Source organism: Sciurus vulgaris (genome assembly GCF_902686455.1).
Source record: "Sciurus vulgaris genome assembly, chromosome: X".
Classification (NCBI taxonomy): Eukaryota; Metazoa; Chordata; class Mammalia; order Rodentia; family Sciuridae; genus Sciurus; species Sciurus vulgaris.
Window position 1 is genome coordinate 45,680,310 of NC_136471.1, and position 22,937 is coordinate 45,703,246.

The 22,937-nt window shown below is 34.3% G+C and overlaps 1 protein-coding gene across 1 annotated transcript in view; it reads right to left on the bottom strand.

Annotated features, from left to right (window-relative positions):
• Positions 1-22,937, bottom strand: part of LOC306651553 (X-linked interleukin-1 receptor accessory protein-like 2) — a gene marked incomplete at both ends in the record, with an annotated part of 265,025 nt that overhangs the window by 119,295 nt on the left and 122,793 nt on the right. The window lies entirely within an intron of this gene.

Sequence of the window (22,937 nt, forward strand, 5' to 3'; positions counted from 1 at the left end):
TCAGATATCTGCTCTACATCTAAAAGCCTCTCCTGACCACCCTCCAAAATATCAACATTCTCCCTCACTCTAATTCTTACCCTCCTTACAAAGCTTTAAGTTTTCTCCAGAGCCCTTAACATCATCTTGAGATATCACATATTAATCTACTTTGTTGTGAGTCACCTCTCTAAAATATAAATTCTAGGAGGACAGCAACTTTGCCTTTTCTACCATCCTGAACCATTTTGAACTGTGACTAGCATAAAATAAGACTGAATAAATATTTTCACTTATTATTAATATTGTTTAATAAAGGATAAATGAAAGGTGGGCATGAAACTCTGAAAAAAATAAATCCAATTGATGTAAGGTATTACCGAGTAAACTGATAATTGAAGCCTGAATGTAGTCAAGAAAAGGTCCACTCCTTGGCTTACTCATTACTCTCTGGTTTCACATAATATTCCTGTTAGCCATGTGCAGATATTGCTCTGCCTTGTCAAAGTCACTTATCTCAGCTGATAAATAATCATAATGTGGTCAGTAATATACAAAGGACTATAGAAATATAAAGAAGAAAGTTTAAAGCATACTGCTTAAAATCATGGACTTAAGGAATCCAAGAGGTCTATATTCTGTCAGTTTTTCCACATTGTAGCTCTATGACCTTGGACAACTAAGTTATATTGTCTAACTTTTAATAACCTTATCCCTAAAATAAAAACAATGCATCTATAAATTCCTCAAATTTGTTGTGAGGAGTAAAAGTAATATTTTGTAGACAGGATAGACAGGACAATTTTAATAACTGAGTATAATATTAGATACTACTAATATCAATGAATATATTATCATCTTTATTATTACTATTATTATAAAATTATAGCATATCTCTGAGGCAACTAGAGACCAACATAATAAAGTGTCCAACAAGGACCAAAATGTGTCTTACAGACTGTCAACAATGTACCACTACCACTTGCTGGCATATTTCTCTATTACCAAGGTCATGAACATGGTATTATAGAAAAAGCAGTTTCTTTTAACCAAGAAAACTTGGGTTAGAGTATCACCCCTACTATATTTCTCATGGGTAACTTTGAGCAATTCATAATCAAGTTGAGCTACATTTTTCTCATTTATAAAATGAAAATCTTTTTGAACTCAAAGGATCATAATAATGACGAATGAGATAGTATGAGATCATCCAGCACAGCATAGCATTCTTACCAAGTAGGAGTTAGGTAAGTGTAAATTAAATCAAAATCTGATATATTTGCCAACTCCAGATTATAATTTGACCTTTCCCATACTATTTCCGGCATAGAAGGGCATATCTCTCAATTCTCCTCTATTTAAATACTAATCAAACTTCAAGGACCAGCTGAAGTTGCATTGCCTTGTAGGTGATGCTCTGATACTTGGTCCACAGCACAGAATTCTCAGCTGCAGCTGCTAATATTAGGCTGCTAACCCTCAAAGCTAAACCCATAAAAGGAATTACTCTTGGCTATAAGGAACAGCCCAGCCCAAGGTTAACACTTTGCAGGAAGTGGTCCATGACCCAAAACTATCAATCCTAAATAGGGACTAAAATACCCAAACTTCATGCTCAAATTGGGGCAATTCTGAAGGTTCACCCCAGCTTCAGCTATCCTTGTAACATTTACTGAAGCCACATAAGCAACCACATTGTGGGTCAATTTCTATGTTTAACCTATGCTGCCCTTCACCTTTCTTATGTCCTTATAGGAATATCTTCCAAGAGCAATCCTCGATATACCTAATACACATATTTCCTCATTTAAGAATCGGTTTCCAGGGAACTCAAAATAAGTTATCCCCAGAAATCTTTTGGACCATAAGAGTTCCTAAGATGTCTTGTCCCTCTGAAGTTCAATATTCATTTGTCAGTGTGGTACTATGTTCAGCCTTGTATGATGAACTATATTTTTAAGTATTTATAACATACTTCCTGCTATATATTTGGTTCTTGAAGACAGAGAATGCTTACTCCATTGAGGCAAATAGAATAGAACACATACTAGGTGTTAAAGATACTACATTTTTGCAGAAATTTTAATTTTTAAAAATTTTAATTGATAAATATTAATTACAAGGGTTGTTGATGTAGTTCAGTGGTAGAGCACTTATCTAGCATGTGAAAGGCCCTGGATTTGATTCCAAACATGGCAAAACATAATCATCTATAACCTCAAATATTATCATTTATTTTCAGTGAGAATAGATAAACTCCTTTCTTCTAGCAATTTTCAAATACATAATATGTTATTTTTAAATGTATTCAACCTGTGATGCAGTAGAACACCAGAACTTTTTCCTCCTAAGTATAACTTAGTACCTATTGAAAAATGGCTCTGCTTTCCCTGTCCCCTTACTAGCCATTTCTGGCTACTACTATTCTATCTTCTTTGAGTTCCACTTTATAACTTTTTATAAGTGAGATAAAAGTATTTGTCTCTTTTTTACATGTTTTATGTCACTTAATATAATGTTCCCCAAGTTTATCCATATTGTTGCAAATTACAGAATTTCCAGATTTTATTTATGTTTTCATTTTGAGACTGGACAAAATTTATTGGATGTGTGTGTGTGTGTTTATAAAGCTTTTAAAATCCATTCAGCCAACAGATATATGAAAAATGCTCAATGTCTCCAATGATCAGAAAAATGCAAATCGAAACCACAGTGAGATTTTGCTTCAAACCTGTTAGAATGGCTATTATCAAAAGGATGATAGAGAAGTGCCAGAAGGATGTAGAGAAAAGGGAACACTTGTGCATAGTTGGTGGGAATGTAAATTAATACAGCCATTATGAATAACTTTATGGAGATTTCTCAAATAATGAAAAATAGAATTACCATATGATTCTGGATTTTTTATTGCTTTGCTAACTGTAACATTAAGAAGCAACCCATTTTCATTATTTACCAAAAGAGCAGAATGAGCTTTTAAAAATGTGAGTTTGTTTACTCCTAGGTATGTCATCACAGCATATCACCATAAAATTTATGAAATTGTTAAAGAAAAATGACTGTGTGGACATAAAATGCATAAGGTGAAATTTAAAATAAACCTACAGAATATCAGAGGTATCTTTCTAAAGCATGAAAATTTGCACTGGCTCAATCTGTGGTTACTAACCACAAGTACCATTTGCCAAATCATTTGAATTGCACTTCTTTCAACTGTTCTCATGGCGGTCCTACATAGAAATCACTTATACATATGTATGCAGATATACACACATATATATCATATATATATAACATTTATGTATATATATATACACACATACAAGTACACTGCATTGCATGTGTCTCTATATGTATATACACACATGTACATGCATATATATATATATATATATATATATATACTTTTTAAAACTGGAAAGATATCTTGGATTTAGGGAAAAGAATGTCCTTGAATAAATTTCAAACATGCCTCATCAAAGAAAGCAAAAACTATGCAGCCATTTTATCCATATCCTATTTGGACCTGTCCTGATTTTTTTGACTAAAAACCAGAATTAGTACAAATTCTTTGTTTATTTCTAAACAATTTAAACAAATGATAAGAGCAACAACAAAAGTTTTTATTGATATAGATGCAAAAAATATCCCATGTCTTCTACAAGTGCATTTAAAAATAATTACTGTAATTAAGACTAATAATATGTGTCCAAAATTAAAAATTGCATTCTGGCACATGCCTGTAAACACAGTGACTCCGGAGGCTGAGGCAGAAGGATCACATGTTCAAAGCCATCCTCAGCAAAAGCAAAGCATGAAGCAACTCAGAGACCTTATCTCTAAATAAAAATATGAAATAGGGCTGGGGATGTGACTCAGTGGTCAAGTGCCCTTGAGTTCAATCCCCAGTATCCACCACCCCAAAAAATTGCATTCTATTGAAATTCATGTAATTTAAATAAAGTAAAATTACTATATTACGGTACTTATATCTAAAAATTATTGAATATTTATTATTTCTCAGACATTTAATTTCATTACATTGTAACAACAAAAATAACATTAAAAGCTTTTCTGGAATACTCTTTTCAAGGGACTATTCTAAGTACATTAAATGTACTATCTCATATAATCCTCACCACCATCTTTGAGGTAGGTTTGATATGATTTCCTGTTTAGAGGAAAAGGAAGCAAAGTTCTGACAGGTTAGGAAACTGTTCCAAGGTTCCCTAACTCAAACGGTGAAGTAAGGATATGAAAACAGGTTATTTTAGTCCCAAAGATATGGTCGAAACATATATATGGCCACCTAATATAAAAAACCCACCAATTTTGTACTCTGTATATTGTGACTGAGGACACCAAAATGTGTATTATTTCAAACCATTCATTATTTTAACAAATATTTATTTGGAGCCTACCTGATTCAGATAATAAAGGGGTTACAGTGGCAAAGACATTCTTGATTTCTCTTTCCTTTCCCTCATTCACATTTTCCAATCTGTTGTCAAGGTCTATAGGGTTTGATATATTACCATAAATAGGGGAGAGAGGAACACTCACTGACTTATCCTGGAAGGTTTGCGAAGACTTACAAGTAAGAGGAATAATCCAGGTTTGAGGCACAACCAGTAAAATAAATATCATCAGTGCTAATATTTTGCTCAACTTTTAGAAAAAAATTATCCGTTTAGGTTGAGTCTATTGAAAATAATAATAATAAAAAATAGAATAGAAGTTGGCATGCCTTATGGGTTATTTTATGAGCAATTCAGGTATTATGATACATACAAAGAGGCTTACAAAGAGACAGATTAGAGCTCATTATACACAATATGAAGTGTATATGACTGATGACATCTTGGTATGTTCTGGATGGTGAAAGAAGAATCAATAAATAAGAAGTAAAAATGTCTTCTCAATAGATAGTATCTCCCCAAAACTTAGACTTTTTATAGTAAACCTAAAATATTTGCTTTTCAATATGAAGCTATCACTCTAAACACAGAACTTCCTAGAAAATACAGTCTGAATTTAGTTTTTCAGAAACAACAGCTCTCTCTCTCTCTCTCTCTCTCTCTCTCTCTCTCTCTCTCTCTCTCATACACACACACACACACACACACACACACACACACACAGGCATGTATGTAAGTATTCTAGGATACTTTAAGACTTTTGCATCTTTATTACCTTTAAATGCAACAGAATCCCTATTTGAAAAAAACACATTTTATATTTATGAAGCTATAGGATATTTTTTATTTTAAACCACTTCTCTAACACCCCAAGGGAAAAAATAGGTTAATCATGTATTTGCCAAATATTTACTAGCAACTTGTAATATGTATAGTAGTATCAAAGGGTATTAAATCATGGAAGACTGTATTTAACATATATAAATATATAATTGAATGGAGCAATTAACAAAGGTATACAAGACTCAATAGAATAAAAGGAACTAGAGATGAGACTTTCATTCATATTGCAGATGTTCAATGAATATTGCCAGAGCTAATAGGATACAATGATGATCTTGATAGATATGATCGTGACATTATACTTTACAAGTCTAGTTAGAAAGGAAATTAATTAAACAAAAATTACAGCAAAATGTGCTGAGTGCTTTGGTAAGGGAAAGGGTCTCTGCATGAGGCACCCAATTGAAATTTAGGGCCTCAAAGAATGTTTCTTAGAGGAAGAATATTCCAGGCAGTATAATTAGCATGTGGAATGATACAGAGAGGTGAAAGGAAAGTTAGAAAGCAAAAGTATGCAACAATGAGAAAGAAACACTTAAGGAACTGAAAATTCAGTAAGACTGAAGCAAAGTCTGCAAAGAAAAAACAAAGAGATGAAGACTAGAGCAGTGAGTATGGTCACTACCTATCTTGTATAACATTTAAAAAGATCCCAGGTTTTATTTTCAAGGATATGTAAAACTCTGAAGGATTTTACAAGGGGAGGTACTAGAATAGAAAGTAAACTACAAGGTGAAACAAAGAGACATAGAGTTATGCCCACAGTGGTTTCGTGAAAGGATTAAAGTAGACAAAAACAGGATGTATTTGGGAGGTAAAGACAACAGGGCTTTTTATTTTTTTTTATATTAATTTATTTTTATTGTAAACAAATGGGATACATGTTGTTTCTGTTTGTACATGGAGTAACAGCATACCATTTGCGTAATCATACATTTACATAGGGTAATAATCTTTAATTCATTCTGTTATTTTTTCCTTCCCCCCACCCCTCCCACCACTCTTTTCCCTCTATACAGTCCCTCCTTCCTCCAGTCTTGCCCCTCTCCCACCCCCCCATTGTGTGATCATCCGCTTATCAGGGAGATCATTCGTCCTTTGGTTATTTGAGATTGGCTTATTACACGTAGGATGATATTCTCCAATTTCATCCATTTGCCTGCAAATGCCATAATTTTATTATTCTTTATAGTTCAGTAATATTCCATTGTCTATACAGTTTCTTTATCCATTCATCAACCGAAGGACATTTAGGTTGGTTCCACAATCTGGCTATTGTGAATTGAGCAGCTATGAACATTGATGTGGCTGTATCTCTGTAGTATGCTGATTTTAAGTTCTTTGGGTATAGGCCAAGGAGTGGGAGAGCTGGGTCAAATGGTGGTTCCATTACAAGTTTTCTAAGGAATCTCCACACTGCTTTCCAGAGAGGCTGCACTAATTTGCAGCCCCACCAGCAATGTATGAGGGTACCATTTTCCCCACAGCCTCGACAACACCTATTGTTGCTTGTATTCTTGATAATCACCATTCTAATTGGGGAGAGATGGAATCTTAGGGTAGTATTGATTTGCATTTCTCTTATTACTAAAGATGTTGAACATTTTTTCATGTTTGTTGATTGCTTGTAGATCTTCTGTGAAGTGTCTATTCATATCCTTAGCCTATTTGTTGATTGGGTTATTTGTATGCTTGGTGTAGAGTTTTTTGAGTTCTTTATATATTCTGGAAATTAGTGCTCTATCTGAAGTATGAGTGGCAAAGATATTCTCCCACTCTGTAGGCTCTCATTTCACATTGATGATACTTTCCTTTGCTGAGAGAAAGCTATTTAGTTTGAATCTATCCCAGTTATTGATTCTTCCTTTTATTTCTTGTGCTATGGGAGTCCTGTTAAGGAAGTCTGATCCTAAGCCAACAACTTGAAGATTTGGACCTACTTTTTCTTCTATAAGATGCAGGGTTTCTGTTCTGATTTCAAGGTCCTTGATCCATTGTGAGTTGATTTTTGTGCAGGATGAGAGATAGTGGTTTATTTTCTGTTGCATATGGATTTCCAGTTTTCCCAGCATCATTTGTTGAAGAGGCTATCTTTTCTCCATTGCATGTTTTTGGCACCTTTGTCTAGTATGAGAAAATTGTATTTATTTGGGTTTGTGTCTGTGTCCTCTATTCTGTACCATTGATCTACCTGTCTATTTTGGTGCCAATACCATGCCATTTTTGTTACTATTGCTTTGTAGTATAGTTGAAGTTCTGGTATTACAATACCCCGTTTCATTCATCCTGCTAAGTATTGTTTTAGCTATTCTGGATTTCTTATTCTTCCAGATTAATTTCATGATTGCTTGCTCTATTTCTGTAAGGTACACCATTGGGATTTTAATTGGGATTGCATTAAATCTGTATAGCACTTTAGGTAGTATGGACATTTTGACAATATTAATTCTGCCTATCCAAGAACATGGGAGATCTTTCCATCTTCTAAGGTCTTCCTCAATTTCTTTCTTCAATATTTTGTAGCTTTCATTGTAGAGATCTTTTACCTCTTTGGTTAGATTGATACCCAAGTATTTTTTTTTTTGAGTCTATTGCAAATGGACTTGTTTTCCTCATTTCCCTTTCAGATATTTCATTGCTTGAGTATAAAAATGCTTTAGATTTATGTGTGTTGATTTTATAGCCTGCTATTTTGCTGAATTCATTGATGAGGTCTAGAAGTTTTCTGGAGGAAGTATTTGGATCCTCTAAATATAGAATCATGTCATCTGCAAATAGTGACAGCTTAAGTTCCTCTTTTCCTATTCGTATCCCTTTAATTTCTTTAGTCTGTCTAATTGCTCTGGCTAGGGTTTCAAGGAAAATGTTGAATAGAAGTGGTGAAAGAGGACATCCCTGTCTTGTTCCTGTTTTTAAAGGGAATGGTTTCAGCTTTTGTCCATTAAGAATGTTGTTGGCCATGGGCTTAGCATAAATAGCCTTTACAATGTTCAGGTATGTTCCTACTATCCCTATTTTTTCTAGTGTTTTCAGCATAAAGGGTTGTTGTATTTTGTCAAATGCTTTTTCTGCATCAATTGAAATAACCATATGATTATTATCCTTAAGTCTATTGACACGATGGATTATGTTTATTGATTTACAGATGCTAAACCATCCTTGCATTCCAGGGATGAACCCCACTTGATCGTGGTGCACAATTTTCTTAATATGTTTTTGGATATGGTTTGCCAATATTTTGTTAAGGATCTTGCATCTTTATTCATCAAGGATATTGGTCTAAAATTTTCTTTCCTTGATGTGTCTTTGCCTGATTTTGGTATGAGGGTGATATTAGCTTCATAGAATGAGTTTGGTAGTTTGCCCTCCTTTTCTATTTCCTGGAATACTTTGAGAAGTATTGGAATGAGATCTTCTTTGAAGGTCTTGTAGAACTTGGCTGAGAATCCATCTGGTCCTGGGATTTTCTTAGATGGTAGGTTTTTAATGGCTTCTTCTATATCATTGCTTGATATTGATCTGTTTAAATTGTGTATGTCCCCGTGGTTCAGTTTGGGAGGAGCATATGTCTCTAGAAATTTGTCAGTGTCTTCAGTAGATTTTATTTTGTTGGAATACAGATTGTCAATGTAGCTTCTCATTATGTTATGTATCAGTGGTGTCTGTCGTGATATTTCCTTTTTCATCACAAATTTTAGTAATTTGAGTTTTCTCTCTCCTTCTCTTTGTTAGTGTGTCTAAGGGTTTGTCTATTTTGTTTACTTTTTCTAAGAACCAACTTTTTGTTTTGTCAATTTTTTGCATTGTTTCTTTTGTTTCAATTTCATTGATTTCAGCTCTGATTTTAATTATTTCCTGTCTTCTACTTTTGCTGTTATTCTGTTCTTCTTTTTCTAGGGCTTTGAGCTGTAATGTTAGGTCATTTAGTTATTGACTTTTCATTCTTTTCTGGAATGCACTCCATGCAATGAATTTTCCTCTTAGTACCGCTTTCATAGTGTCCCAGATATTTTGATGTGTTGTATCATCATTCTCATTGATCTCTAAGAATTTTTTTATCTCCTCCTTGATGTTTTCTGTTATCCATGTTTCATTCAATAGCATATTATTTAGTCTCCAGGTGTTGGAGTAATTTCTGTTTTTTATTTTGTCATTGATTTCTACTGTCAGTCCATTTTGGTCTGATAGAACACAAGGCAGTATCTCTATTTTTTTGCATTTCCTAAGGGCTGCTTTGTGGCATAACATATGGTCTATTTTCGAAAAGTTTCCATGTGCTGCTGAGAAGAATGTGAATCTGCTCATTGATGGATGGAATATTCTATATATGTCTATTAAGTCTAGGTTATTGATTGTGTTATTGATTTCTATGCTTTCTTTGGTTGCTTTTTCGTTTGGAAGATCTATCTAGTGTTGACAGTGGTGCGTTAAAGTCACCCAGAATTATTGTGTTGTGGTCTATTTGATTCCTGAAATTGAGAAGGATTTGTTTGATGTACAGGGATGCACCATTGTTTGGGGCATAAATATTTACTATTGTTATGTCTTCCTGATCTATGGTTCCCTTAAGCAGTGTGAAATGTCGTTCTTTATCCCTTCTGACTAACTTTGGCTTGAAGTCCACTTTATCTGATATAAGGATTAAACCCCCCACTTTTGTACTGAGTCCATGTGCGTGGTAGGTTTTTTCTCATACTTTCACCTTTAGTCTGTGGATGTCTTTTTCTATGAGATGAGTCTCTTGCAGGCAGAATAGTTTTGAGTCTTTCTTTTTAATCCATTCTGCCAGTCTATGTCTTTTGATTGATGAGTTTAGGCCATTAACATTCAGGGTTATTATTGAGATATGATTTGTATTCCCAGTCATTTGGGCTTATTTTTGGTTTTTAATTTGGCTTGGTTTCTCCTTTGAGTGGTTTTTCTGTAAGGTAGTTCCTCCCTTTGCTGACCTACATTGTTGTTTTTCATTTCCTCCTCATGGAATATTTTGTTGAGAACATTCTGTAGTGCAGGCTTTCTAATTGTAAGTTCTTTTAACTTTTGTTTATAATGGAAGGATTTTTTTTCATCTTCAAATCTGAAGGTTAGTTTTGCTGGGTATAGGATTCTTGGTTGGAAACCATGTTCTTTCAGAGCTTGAAATATGTTGTTCCAGGCTGACCACAGGGCTTTATGATCCATTAGTTGTTGTAGGCAGTGGTAAGGAAAGATTCTAAGTTTTTCAGTTTTAGCAACTGGGAATATGATTATGGCATTTACTAAGAAGAATAACATAGAAGTGGGTAAAGGCCATAGATTATGACAACCAGGGCAATCTATGACACACTGATGAGCAGTATAAGTGTATAGGTTCACAGTAAATAAAAGGATAGTGAGGTACTGTAAAAGAGGCAGTACTCAAACTGGGTGGGATTTTAGGAAAGGAGGCAATATAGTGAAAAAAATGTAAGGCACATTCAAGGAATGGCAAATGATCATGACAGTAGAACATGGGGTTTCTTTAAGGACACCCCAATGACAGAGATGCAGAGAGAATTGAATACAGTTTTTTTTTTAATCATGGTAAAGAGTAGAGGCTAGCTAACACTAGAATTGGCAATCCACCAAACCACTATCAGTATGACCTTAGGCAAGTCATTTAGTACTTCCTTCCTCAATTATCTCATTTATGAAGTGAATGGCTCCCAGAATATTCAACTTCATAGATCAGTAAAATTTTTAAAGTTAGGAGGAAGGACCATGGGACAACAAAATACTCCCAACTTTATTTGTCTAAATTTACACATTAAAACCAACAAATATACAAATAAATCTCTACCATTTATCAATACTGTCAATTAATAAAATAGAGATATTTCAAAACAAAAATGCAAGGTACTTTCAACAAATTTTTAAATGGATAAATTTAGTTTTATGGAATGCTTACTTAATTGTCCTTGTTTTTCCATTTCCACTAAGAATTGATACAAACTTCTGGCACTGGTCTAGAGACCAGAGTTTGACAAACAGTGAAGTGTATTCCAGGATTCCTTCTAGTAATGCCATTCTAGGATTTCTCTGGTTCCTAAGAGTTTGTTTATCAAGCAAGAGGGAGCCATTGACCGGATGGGGGATTAAAATGAAACTAATAAAGCTGTTTTAGAAAGTTATATGGGAGTTATTGGAAACAGAATACCAAGTAGTTCAATCATGTGCTTACTATCAGAATTGAGGCAGACAACAAGGCATAGAGTAGGGCATTGCCAATAGGAATAGAAAGTTGGAATAAATGTGTCTAGTACCACTGATTCTGATAGGGCTTCTAGTGTGCTAAGTCAGAACTTTAATGGAAGGGTTAGCCAAAATCCTGCCTTGCCTCAGAAGTTCTATTTGCTCCTTTCATCTAGGAGACTTTTTAGGAAGTGAACCCAAAAACATTTTTTTCTGACTCAACATATCTAAACCATAATTTCTAATGTCTCTGGAAGGAAGATATTATATTATTCATATTGTGCTAAACAAACCAAGGAATGAATAACTTGAAGAGGGTGAATCATAAAGAGGAAACATATGCTAATGAGTTGCTTAAAATCAGTGCTTGGAGAGGTCACAAATGAAAACAGTCCTATGCCATGAAATCTAAATTGCAGGACTCAAACAGAAAATCAGAGAAAGCAGCCTTTTTTTGTATTCTGAGCTATATTTTCCCCAACCTTACACAAAGAAAATCACAAATAGAAACTACGGGTCATCGTGTGAAATTTGATGGAAGAACTGCTATTCTCTAATGTTGTTGGGTTAAATTCTCATGCCTCTACACTTGTGAAAGTTCCTAGATTCTGAAGATTTAGGGGGAAAATGTATACCTATATAAAACCTCATGATAGTCAACAGAAGTTTCCATTGCTTTGTTTTATTTTAACTTGTATGAAGAAGAAAACTACAGGATGACTACAATTCTTGAAAGGACCGTGGAACTAGAAGGTGCTAGAATGTTAACTTGACATAACTGGAAATCAGAATTTCTAACTAGGTCACTATTTAGAGGTCTTTTCATTTACTTTTGATGGTACTGGTACCAAGTTTTCAAACCAGAGTTCTGTGAACCACTACATGACATGCAAGGACTACACATAGCTGAGATATTGATTTCCATGGCCCTCAAATATTCAGTCTCCTCTCTTACACTAGTTTTCTGCACAACTAAATATAATTTTCAACATGCACTACAACATGAAAAAGTTGGTGCACTTTTATGGAGACTTGAGATTAATTAACTGTATCCTAATATTTCTCACATAGGAATATTTATGAGAATAGTAACAATGATAGTTTACCATTATATGGTCTTTACCATGTACCAGAAAGTATTATATTTTATTTATTTAACCCACCTTATCCTACAGTAGTCCTTTGAAGTAGTAACTATTAATGTTCTTATTTTATAAATGAAGGAAAGTAGAAAGGTTAATATTAAGGTCACTAAGTCAATAACTGAAAGAGCTAGGATTCCAACTCAATATGTCTGGCTCCAGATTCCTCATTTTAACTTTGCTTTATACAAGAAAAAATAAATGAATAAAAGGATAGTGCAAAAAGCCGCTAGTTCAGCATTAGGGATTGACAGATGAGTTCTAGGAGCCCAAAGTTGGGAGAAGATGCTATTCCAGAGACATAGTAAGGGTCATAAATGGATATCAGAGTTTCTGGTTTCCAATAAAGCAAATAAAGAGCAGGATTTAGGCTCAATAATTAAGGCAAAAAAAAAAAAAGAAAAACACAAAATAAAACAGGGAACACTGGGGAAAAAAAGAAAATTCAAGGTGATAACCAAGATTGCCAGACAAAACCAGAGCGAACCTAATGAAGAGCAACAACTTGAAAAATGGTAGAAAGACACATGTTTTTCATGGAGTTTTATTAAACCAAAGACTGCTTAGAGTGGTGTTTATCAAATGGGGGCCATTTTCCCTCTGGTGGACATTTGACAATGTCTGGAGAAAGTTTTGATTGCACAGTATGGTATGTGGAGGGTATATATTGTACTGGAATCTAGTGTGTAGGATCCAGGATTGCTGCTAAACATCTTCTAATGTATAGGATGTTCTATTCTCACCCAACAAGTATTGTCAGGTTCAAAATATCAAGAGCACAGCTCAGTCTCTTGTCATATGAACAGTTAGTAATTATATGAGATTATGACTATGTTACTACACATATGTATCTTATAATATTACTCTGTATATCTTAAACATGCAATGAAATTTATATTTTTAAAGAGGATTTCTTCTAAGAAATGGTTGGCCTAGAGGCATGACTTTATGGCCAACCCTGACCAGGAAACTGCTGGTCAAGGTGATACTGGCCTATGGCAATGATGGTAAAAAAGAAGAAGTAAAAGGAGAAGATGACAGCGATATTGATAAAATATGAATAATAATACCCCAACAAACAATAAAAGCAGAATCTACTCAGTGGATTGTTTCCTAGACACTGTACCAAGCTCTTCATTACACTATCTTGCTTAATCCTCAAGGCAAAACTATGAGATAGGTGCTATTATAAATCCCACTTTACACATGTAGAAAATAAGGCTCAGAAAAATTAATTACCTTATCCAGGATCACAAAACTAGGAAGTGACCCAATCAGGGTTCATACCAAATTTGCTGACCACAATGGTATACATCATTGTATTCTATTGTATGGATGCAATTAACTAGGGATCGGAAGCAAGAAATAGACTTGAAAATTAACTCTTTCCAGGTACTTTGTGTGTGTGCGTGTGTGTGTGTGTCAGAGAGAGAGAGAGAGAGAGAGAGAGAGAGAGAGAGAGAGAGAGAGAGACAGAGAGACAGATATTATGAGGGATAAAACTGATACAAATTGATGAATTTTTAAAAAGATTCTGCATCACTCAAAAAGAAGGTCTCTATGCCATTTTATGAAATGGACCCATTGGGAATCAGTTTATTTCAAACTCAATTCCATATTCATATTCCTTTTGGATTTGGCAGCTAGCCTTCCTTCTCACCGAGGACACTGTGTATATCTCTGCTAAAAGTGGAGAAGGTTGTTTAAAATTGTCCCTTTCAACAATTCTACCTGGAGAAAAATAGTTACATTTACTATTCTTTTCAATGCTAAATTAATACACAATGAAGTCCTTTAAAAAAAACTTATTTTAAACTAGAGTAGTGCCTCCTGTTAATACTCAAACTGCTTATGATATCCAGAGGCCAGACTGCATCTTGGAAATATAACAGCCTCATTCAGTCAAAGCCAGCTCTATTCCAGGTAGCTTGTGACACTGATGTTAGTTCTGTCTCCCAAAACCAGCAATACAAAGGCCTGTCAGTCTTCTTCAGGGCCTTTCAAGTCAGATCCTATTTTCCTGCTGTCACAAAATGTAGCCTCAGTCCGTATGACATCTACTTCCCCATTTGGCAGAAGGCTCTTTGGTGACAATGAAAATGAAGGCACTTTCTTTTCTGATAGATTTTAGAGCTTGTTCATAGGTAAAGCTTTTGTTTCCTCATGGCTTATACTACTACAGGAAAGTGAGTATCTCAGCACTCCAGTAGTTTTCCCTTTTGCTATTTTTATGACAAAAAAAATCACTGCTCATAGAAATCAAAAGTGAAATGCCTGGAGTTCATTCAATGCATTCTATGTTTAAGGCTCTCAATATTACCTAACTCCTTTCGTTTAATTTTATTTTCCTGGGACATGGAATCATTGACTCCTGGTTTATGGGAGTTAATAAACTGCATTTCCTAACACAATCAGGGTTTATTAGGCCTAAGTGAGAGGCAGCTGGTTCAAAAGCCTGATAGGTTTTACAAACTCACTTCTACTTAAAATAAAGTTCATGTGTGTGTATGTATATTTAACTTTATAGCCCTACATAAGTAATGGATAGTTTAAGAAAAGCTTAGAGTAAGTTTGAGTGATATCAGACATATTAAGTATACTCCTGACCTTTATAGTCCACATAATAACTTCCTGTCTGAAGCCTGCCACAAAAGGGACAGGACATGTCCCCTCAGATTCAAATGTCTCATTACACTGTTGGTGTGGTTTTCATATTGCTCCTTGGAACGGAAATGCCAACAAATGTTTTAAATCTATTCCTGTGTTTATTCCATGTCTAGCATACACCAGTAGGCAAGAGTAGGCAAATTAAATTCTTAACTAATTCCTGAGAATATATTCTGTGGAGTATCCCTAGGTATGAAACAAAAAGAATGAAACTTCAGTATATTTAGATGTTTATTTACTTTTCTTTCGTCAAAGAATTAAAGTATCAGAAGACTGAAAAAGACAATCATTGATCTCATAAGGGCAGGAGGCTCTTATGTTAAGAAGACATTATCCATGTAGAACAGTAGAAATACATTTTTAATTACTTAAATGAAAATCCTGAGCTTAACTAATAGATAAAATAATGATTATTCACTGCAAGAACTAATCTCTCTGATGATTCTTAACAAAGTGATCTCCTCTAGTATATGTGTTTGTTTACATATTGCTATTAGGAAGTAAAAAGATACAAAGTAAATAATTGAATAGGTATACAGAAAATAATTTTAAACAAAGGTGATTATGATAAAAGTCAGTGATTTCTTATATACATTTAAGAATTTATAGGTTATTTTCCTGAACCAAATGTTTCTTTTGATATATTAAGCATCCTGGAATTATATTAAAAATAAGCTCACTTCTCATTTTTATATTTACTGATATGTTACAGATTATAAATCTTTAGTATATAGGACAGTAAACAAGACATTCAGTTTTGCAATGTTTGATGAAGAAAATCAATTCTACTTTGGGGAGAAAGTCACCCTTGAGAATTACAGATATTTATAGCAAAAATTCTCACTCTACACATTTTCAGATTTATATTTCATAAAATTATATTTAACTTCAATGCCAATCATAAGTAAAATTGTAAGAATTGTGAAGATTTTCATTTAATTTTTGCTTCATAGTATCTCTTTGTCCAAATCAGGACTAGTTATAGCATATAACCAGGAGACTTGGGATATCCTGGTTTCTCCTTTAATGAAATTATTCTGGAGAGCAGAGAGAACAGTGTATACACATAGTATGATTTGCAGATGCTGCCTCTCTTAATGACTTAAAGTCTTTAGTGAAGACAAATACATGTGTCTCATGAATGGACTGTACTGAATTGAATTGTCAACATCAGAATTTCAGAGGGGATGATCAGTAGTAGAGATGGGAGGTGCGAATTGCTGTTCCATTCCAAAATAATAGTAGCTGACATTTGTGGGGCATTTATTCCATGCCAGGTTGTGTTCTTAGAACTTTACATGGATTAACTCATTAATTCTCATAACACAGATATAAGGTAAACAGTTTTATGAAGCATGTTCCATTATTTTTCCTATTTGAAGAAAAGAAAACAGAGGCACAGAGAAGTTACAGAGCTAGTAAATAAGTAAGTAAGCTGAAATTAATAACTATGTAGTCTGCCTCTAGAGCCTAATCTGTCCCCAGATTTCATTGTTTTGTCCTCATACCATTTCTTAATTTAAAAAGTAATACATATTTATTATAGAAAATTTTGATAATATAAAGTAAAAATGCAAAGCAATTATATATTTGCAAACTTATAAGAAATAATTACTATTAAATTTTAAATTAATATATATCTTTTCATAACTACAGATCCACATGTATATTCTTTTTTTAAAAAAGTACAATATTAGTTTATAAAAGAGCTTACCCTTTGATACAATGATTTGATTTGTGGGTGTCTACACTGTAGAAAATATTCAAATATTCAGAAATAATTATGTGGGTATATAACCACCAAGTAGTTATTTATGCTGGCCTAAATTAGAAGGAATCCAAATGTCCATCATGGTATATTTATTGAATGAACCATTAGACAGTCATTAAAAATCACAATAATGAGAATTTTGGAACAAGGTGTAAATTATTTATAATGTAAGAAGTTCTGAAATCCAGCATAGACAATTATACTGTGTAATTACAAATATTTAACCTTTATGGATAGGTAAAAAGTCTGAAATAAATATACCAAATTGTTAATCAGAGTCTTATAAGAATAGTCACATTACAGTAAATCTTTTAAAACATTCTATAATTTACAAATGTTTACAGTATAGATTTCCTAATTAATTGGTTGTGATTTAAAATGTATAAAAGAAAAACATACTTCAAGGAGCATGTTTCCTACTTATAATGTCAGCCTTGCTTCACATGGAGAGTCAGAAATTCACTAGCTAAGTCTAATGACTTTTTGAGGATAAATAGGCCTTCCAAGGACTATGACTCTTAAACAGAGCTACCTGACCAACATTGTATAGAATGTTTTCTATCTTCGAAGATTCCTCATTTTTTTCAACAAGGTAGTTATGTCAGATCTATTTCCTAGTTTTCAGGACACAGCCAATTGCTACAGTTCCTACTCTTCTTTTAAGATAAAATATGATATATTCGACCTTAGAAAATAGAAATAAGGTCTTCTTTATCATGGAGTAGGAATTTTCGAAATTTATCCCCCAAAATAACAGCGTCAGACCAAATTGCATGGCCCCTCTGATTAGAAAGTTACATTTTGTTGCACATAATTCTTCTCATTTTTCTTTAAATCAATCAACAAGTGGACTGTTGTCCTTTAATTGAGACTAAATAAAGGAGATAAATTTAATCTTACTTCAAAATCGATAATTCCAATATCCCCACTCAGAGTAACATTCTGTTTTGATTGCCAGCTTAAGTTTTATTCATATAGCTGAATTTTTCTGGTTTATTAATGGTTAAAACAAAACAGAATCTGCCCTAAGGTAATATTTCCCATAGCATTCCACAGTGTCCTAGAAAGTTCCCCAGTTATCTCCCTCTCTCCTAGCAAAAGCTTTGAGGGACTAGGTGTACTAGATGTGCCTAAAAAGCATCTTAAAGATTCCATTGTGGAAAGTTGTAAAGAAAATTTGGAAAGAAAACCACCAGTAATTATGGAAAAGAAATACAATGTAGATAATTTAAATGTTTATAATGAAATGTTTCAGCATAGGCCCCTCTATGAAGTTACTGAATTACATCCTCTGCCTGTAAGATGGTGATAATAATTCTTAACATTTGTTTCATGGCTAGTGAGAAATCTCATAAGGTTATATAATAAAGGCTTTGATTTATATATAAGCCAAAGTAGTAAAATAATATTTTGTTTACAAGCCAGTTAAAGATTAAAGTTCAGTTAAAAATGCCAGTTAATTGAGAGTTGAATCAGGTAAGTTTCTCCATAATTTCTCTCATTTGCATTTCTTAGTTCTCACCAGAAGCATCTGAATGAATGAGACAACAAAAAACCTTGTCTTCTTTTTTCTTTTTCTTTTTTGTTCATTGTGTCATATATTTAGATAAATCTGGAAACATACAAGCCTAACAGTATGGAAACAAATGAATGATTTTTTATACTATCATCCTGCTTTTTAAAAGTATAGTTTTAAGTATTTAAACATAGAAAAATATTTATGACATAAGATTCAGATTTTTAAAATTCAGAAAACTGAACTAGGAAAATATTATTAGACAACATCTATGAAAGACAATGTCTCAGATTGGAATAGGACACTGTGAGTTGGTCTCTATCTGCAAGGGAGAGCTTGATATTCTGAACCAGATGCTGTGGCTGCCACAACACTGTAACTATTAAAGCCCTTGTCTTAGTCCTTTCTGGTACTATAACTGAATTCCACAGACTGGGAAGCAGTCACTTATTCATTCAACAATAATTTATTGCATATATATTATATGCCTGGCAGGAATTAATCTAAGCACTGGGAATATATGAGTGAAAAAAAGAGACAAAAATCTGTACTTGTATCCTAGTGGGGAAAAAAGATAGTACATGATAAGCAAGATATGTTCAAGGAATGGCAAGGTGACCAATGTGACTGAAGTGAAGGAAATGAAGTAGAGAGGAATAAGAAATGAAGTCACAGAGAGATGCCAGGTGTATATGCTCTTGAGGGCCATTACAAGGGCAAAAGTTTTAATTTTCAGTATGATAGGTTGACGAGTCAGAACACTTTTCAGCAAATCAGGTAAGAGTCAATGGTAGGTCAGACTTCTAGTAGCAGAACTGGTGGTGAGGAGTCCTCAGGTTTTGCAAGTATTTTGAATTTTATGCCAAGTGCATTTCCTGATACATGTGTTCACCTGAGTAAAAGAAAGAGAATGATTCAAGGATCACTTCAAGATTTTGGTCTGACCAACTGGGAGATGAAGTACCCATCATCTGAGATTGGGAAGACTATAGGTTTTATGGAGATATCAGTTATTCAATTTTGGAAACATTAAATCTGAGATGTTTATTAGACTTCCATGTGCAGATGTAGAGTTGGCAGTTGAACAGATACAGAGATGTTAATCTGAGAGTCATCAGCCTATAGAAATTATTTACAGGATTAAATATAGAGAGAAACTAAAAGCAAATCCAAAGTCTAAGCCTGGGATACCCAGTGTTTAGAGACTGGAGAGGAGGAAAAGACACTAAAAAGGAAGACTACAGTTAAAATAGTGTCTGCTTGCCTCTCTATCTCTTCTCCCTTCTCTTCTTGCCTCCCCTCTTCCACCCTCCCCCTTCTCTTCTCCCCCACCTCTGTGTTTGTGTGTGTTGGTGGGGTTCAGCTAGGGGTTAGGAGAATATTGGGAATCAGTCCATCCTGGGATCAGGGGAGGCTTTTTTATTACTGGTACTATTCAGAATTACTGACACATGGTGATAATAAAACATATGCCAACTTATAGTATGACATTATTTTTATATCTCTATAGACAATGCACTTCTTTATTACCTATACTCAGAGCAGACTGCTTCCATGTCCCCAGCTTTAGCATGCTAGTGAGTATATGTTACACACTGTAGTTTAACATATGAAACAATTAAGAAATGTTGTTTTTGTTTTTTGTGTATTCTTCATTATTTTTCAGCATTGTTATCTACCTTGGTTTCTCTTACTTCTAACTAGCATCTTCACTTACCAGCCTTTGAGCTTTTGAGTCAATATATGCTTTCTGAAGTGACATATGTGACTGTGCCCAGCCTGATAAAAGTATAAGCCTCTCTTAAAGATGATAATAATATAATTTCAATAATATTATAATTAGAAAAATCAGGGGGGTCTTAATTTTAAAAGGATTCTGTTTTGATGTTTTTGTTTAAAATGTGTGTCCCCCTTTTCCTCATACCTAGACTGCTGTATCTCCTCAACTTTCCCACACCTCTCCATCTTTAGTTCCTTTACAGATGTTCCATATACATGTTAATTATGAGATTCTGAATACATCTGGTGAGATATTTCCAACAGCTGGAATATGGGACCAGATGCTAATTTAGAGGCTTTATTAATAAATGATTCTCTATGTGTTTTGAGGAATTCCTAGACTTGCCAATAAGAAAATAACATGGCAGATGACAGAGTAGAGAGTCCTAGAGAAACCACCAAGAAAAAGGGTAATATTCTGAGTCAAATGACTGGAATCTGCCTTGATAGTCGTGGGCTAGATACTAGTACCATCTCTTGGTGAGGGCCTGTATTGGAGTCTATACAAAGGTTTGGATTACAAGGGACAAACACTGAATCTTTAGATTTGGCTAGAGGAAATCAACCTAAAAGCATTTAAGAATAGCTTCTATGTGTTTTGCACCATTCTACATGCTGTACTTGATGCAGAAGTAATGTTTGTTCTTCTTTTTAGCTGTTTTATAAGCTGTATTTTTTATCAGCAAAGAGTATATGAATACCCCTAGCTACAAATCTGATAGTAATATGAACTAATACAAAATCCTCCACTATTTCCCATCCTATGGAAAAACTGGAACATGAAAATAGGACTTTGGTTCTGCATGCAGCATACTCTGCCTAATCCAATGCCTATTATTTTAATAGAAAGCCAAGAAACATGTGATGGGAAGACATGATTAATTTCCAAGCATCTTTTCCCAAATTATTCTTTTTTTTACTGGGGATTGAACCCAGAGGTGCTTAACCACTGAGCTACATCCCAAGCCCCTTTTTATTTATTTATTTTTATTATTTTGAGACAGAGTCTTGCTGAGTTGCTTAGGACCTGGCTAAGTTGCTGAAGTTGGATTTGAACTCACAATCCTCCTGCCTCAGCCTCCCCAGTTGCAAGAATTACAGGCATGTGCCACCATGCCTGGCTGTAGTTTCTCTTAAAACCTGTTTTGTCATTCATAAATTTATTAAATGAGTTTGTTGAAAGTTCTAAATTTTTCTAAGCTATAGATACTCTCACCATTTAAAATGATACCTCCTTATCAGTTTTATATTTACTTCCTTTAATCATTAAGGTAGTCCCCATTCATTTGTTCCAGTGTTTATAGTTCGAGCAAAATGAGCATACATTCTCTTCCCTTAAAATGTGTACACCCATAGTATTAGCAACAAAGTCCTTATTTAGGATGTGAATATCAAAATAAAGTAACTTTATTTCATATTTTATATAATCTGTCAAGGCTCAAATCAAGTCCTTCTCCACTGTGATTTTTTGTTTTTTTTTTGGTACCAGGGATTGAACAGAGGCACTTAACCACTGAGCCACATCCCCAGCTCTCTTCTCTATTTTTTATTTAGAGACAGGGTCTCACTGCTTTGCACAGTGCCCCGCTTTTTGCTGAGGCTGAATTTGAACTTGCAATCCTCCTGCCTCAGCCTCCCAAGCTGCTGGGATTATAGGCCTGTGCCACTACACCTAGCTCCTCTGTGAATTTTTATCTCCTTATGCCCAATGTGACCTCTCCTTATTCTAGCCACACAGAAAACTTACTGACTGCTCCAACTTTTTGTGATACTCTTATAGTCTTCTTTGGGTTGTTACTGAATCATTTCATGTGTAGCTATTTCATGTTTTTTAGCCAGGTTATAAACTGTTAGGGCCTGGGCAAACAATTCAACATATTGTTTGTAGCTGATGTTGTGGCTTAGTGGTAGAGTGCTTGCCTAGCATGTGTGAGGCACTGGGTTCAATCCTCAGTACCACATAAATATAAATAAATAAAGGCATAAAAATGCAATAACATTATAAAAAACATATTGCTTGACTAGCTGTTAATTTCAAGGTACTGGTTCAGCGGCATGGGGAATAGTCAGAAATATGGTAAGCTAGAGAGTACATGTCCATTTTAGAGGTTGTCACGTTAAAAAAAATAAACCCTGTGCTTTTGAAACAAACACGTGACCAGTAAGCTGCCAATTTAAAATTCCTGGTCTAAACTAAGCTGTGAGCAGTAGGGATGGACAAGAGAGAGCATGCAGGAGATGGAGAATTAATATGCAGTGAAAGCTGATTCAATGTGTAATGGGAAGGAAAAAATGGCATCATAGATGTCTGAGTTTCTAACCTGAAGACAAGGAATATGGTATTGTCATATACCAACAAAGAATGAAAGGAAGGAGGAGCATGGTTTTGGATTCTAAGTTTAAATATCATGGCGAATATTGGATATTACCCAGGCAGGGTACAGAATAAGAGCAGAACCAAGGACAGGAAACATTGATATTGTAGGAGTAATAGAGAAAAAGAAATATGCTTCTATGACTAAGGAGCATAACCAGGAAAATGCATTGTCTTAGCACCCAAAGCAGGAGAAAGTTTTAATGAATAGAATATCCTACAAAGAATTTCAGAGTGT